Raw genomic sequence first — 3,498 nt, forward strand, 5'->3', positions numbered from 1 at the left:
CTCTGGGCCTGGCCCACCATCAAAGACCCCGTCCTAGAGACCCCACACACCAAAAACCTCGTATAAGTCATTGGTGTCACTTCGTTGCTGTCAAGGGGGAAACCAACTAATTGAAAAGTGCAGCACAGTCGGGCCCCCCTTTAGGCCTGGTAGCACTGTACCCCCCTAATGGCTGCCCTGCACAAAGTGGTAGGGTGATGACATAAATGGGGTGGAGTTATGACATCAACAGCAGAATCAGTGAGGAATTGGTGTGTAGTGCTAGTGTCGAGAGTGAAATACTGGCCAGGTGGCAGCCCTTTCTGTAATAAGTGATATTGGATGCTGACATTTTAACATTTTATATACAGTGAAAGGGAGTGCATGCTGATTTTAGGATTTTGATGTACTTGATGTACAGCTTAAAGGACCAGTTACATAAAAAAAACACCAACACATATTAAACTTTATTTAGAAATAACTTACTGAATCTCCACTTGCTCTCCTCTTCAGCATAGGCGACAGGGCGACGATCCATCGTCAATTTCTCCTCCCGGGCTAGCTCCTATAAGGAAGGCAGGGAGGAGAAATTGAGTGCCGCACGATGGATCACCCATTCGCCTTTTCTGAAGAGGAGCGCAAGTGGAGACTTGGTAAGTTATTTCTAAATAAAGACTTTGCGATTGTGTTTGTGTTTTTTTTTTCCCGTAGTATACAAACAAATGTTTTTTAAAAAATGTTGATGTTACTGATCCTTTAAATATATTGCAATATATGGACAAACAATCCCTGTTTTGTTTAAAGGGAAGGGCACTTTTTTAGTAGTTTAATGCACAAAATGTAATAATGCCTTCTATATATTGATCTTAGCCTCCTTAGTTGGTAACACATTATAGCACATTCAGAACTTCATGGACTCCAATAAAGTTTGTGAGGGGAAAAAGGGAAATGACAAGATAATGTTATATCTAGTATAGGTCTATCTAAAAACAACTGGACTTGCTGAGTAATCAATGAAGACGTTTCACTACTCATCCGAGCAGCTTCTTCAGTTCAAGCTGCTCGGATGAGTAGTGAAACGTCTTCATTGATTAGTCAGCAAGTCCAGTTGTTTTTAGATTGACCTATACTAGATATAACATGACCTGGATGAATGAAAATCTTCATAGTCATAAGATAATGTTGTATAATAAAGCATCTCTATTCACATGTACTGTATACCTACAACTGAGACAAACAAAACAGCAAAAAAAAAACAGTGTCTGGAACTGTAACATTTTCAACAAACATCACATACCTGTGTTTTTCAAACCAAGGGATACCATGAGACAGAAGCCAAAAAGAGGCTAAGCACAGCATATTAGAAAAACAAATACTACAAAGACTACTCATGATTCAATTTTGTATTTTAATCCTAGCTTTCCTGTATCCCAATTCATTGTAGTGCTGGTAAAAATGATGGTTGATCCCAATGTTATTAATAGGAAAAAAAGATAACTATATAGGAAAGGTGGCAACCCTAGGTAGGGCTGACATGTGACCTTCCAATACATGTTTATGGCCACCAGTATGAAAAAGAACTACACAGATCTCTGTAATACATCAATGTTTTTTAACATTCTGACCTACAAATACAGTACATGAAATAGTATGGGAAATTTTGGACAGCACTGCCCAGCTGCCCTAAAGCATCAGGTATTAATATGACCAGTAGTATAAAGAAGCATGAACTTTACATGAATGGTGCGACACTCAACAAGTCTGGGGTTTTCTAGACAATGGATCTTTCCATAATTTGGATCTTCATACTTGAAAATCAAGTAAACATTAAATAAACCAAATAGGCTGATTTTGCTTCCAATAAGGATTAATTATATCTTACTTGGGATCAAGTACTGTTTTATTATTACAGAGAAAAAGGATATCATTTTTAAAAATTTGGATTGTTTGGATAAAATGGAGTCTAAGGGAGACGGTCTTTCCATAAGTCAGAGCTTTCTGGATAACGGGTTTCTAGATAAGTCATAATATATTTAAATTGTAAAATATGAGAGTTAAAGGAACATTATTGGTTTAAGAAACAATTTAATAATCAGGAGCAGTACAATGTAGGACAGATACATCATTCTAACAATATTGTGTGTTGAACCTGAGCAAGCAATGTTCCTGGAATTATGGCCAGTGTCAGTAAGGTTGCCACAAAGGGGCGTTTTAAGGCCTTTGTGGACCCTGGGCAAAGAGTCAACTAGTGGGACCCCCATACCCCTGACGCGCGCAGCGCACCAGAAAATTGAAACAGGTCCCACCTCCCCGTGTTTCCTCCCTCCATCTTCCTCCCTGTGTGCGTCCCCTTCCTCCCTCCCTGTGTCCCTCCTTCCGTCTTCCTCCCTGCATGCGTCCCCTCCCTCCATCTTCCTCCCTCCCTGTGTCCCCTCCTTCCGCCTTCCTCCCTGCGTCTCGCCCCGTCTCCTCTATTTTTTGGCTCAGTGGGCCCCCAAAAGCAGTGGGGCCTGGGCAGACGCCCCTTCACTTGCATTGTGAAAGCGCCCTGTTGCCAAATTTTTATCTTGTACATGCCAGACTGGTAAAAGGAGACTTGTGAACGAGGTTACATAATTGCAGAAATCACTGAAATATGAGCTATAAATAGTTAAAGGGGATTGTCATCAAATGTACATCTGATGTACAGATTGATATTGTGAGACAGTTTTCATTTTTTATTCGTGGTTTTTGAGTTATTCTGCTTTTTATATGACACCTCTCCAGTTTGCAGTTTAAGCAATCTGGTTGCTAGGGTAATTTGGAAAAAGGCAAAAACAGCGGAGCACCGAGGAGGCCAGTAAAAGTGTAAAAAGTCAAAATTTTATTTAATATACATATAAAAGCAAATTACAGCAGCAAAGTGTGAACCCTGGCTGCCCGCTTAACGCGTTTCATGGCATCCTGCCACTTCATCAGAAGTGGCAGGACGCCAGGGTATTTTGGACCCTATTTGGACGCTAGGGTAATTTGGACCCTAGCAACCAGATTGCTTAAACTGCAAACTCGAGAGGTGCCGATTAAAAAGCAGAATAACTTAAACTCATACGCTGATTTGAATAAGAGACTGGAATATAATTAGGAGGAGGTGAGGTCTGAACAAAAAGGTGGGTAATAAAAAAGTAGCAATAACAATAAATTTGTAGCCTTACAAAGCGTGTTTTTTTAATTTTTTTTAATGGGGGTCAGTGAATCACAAGAAGAAGGCAAATCATTCATATACAACTATAAAAAATGAAGGCCAAGTGAAAAGTTGCTTAGAATAAGTCATTCTCTCTATGACATTAAAGTTAACATAGAAGTGACCATCCCTTTAACTTTTACAAAGCCAGATACAGATTCATGTAAACCAAATGTACATACGCAGAGTGTGCTTATCTGTACAATATTGAAGGTTAATATTTCTAAGGTTAATGAAAATTTCCTTGAGCTTCTAGTAAAACAATCAGGCTCAACTATGCGAGTCTTTACATATAATGC

This window comes from Xenopus laevis, chromosome 7L, assembly GCF_017654675.1.
Source record: "Xenopus laevis strain J_2021 chromosome 7L, Xenopus_laevis_v10.1, whole genome shotgun sequence".
Lineage (NCBI taxonomy): Eukaryota > Metazoa > Chordata > Amphibia > Anura > Pipidae > Xenopus > Xenopus laevis.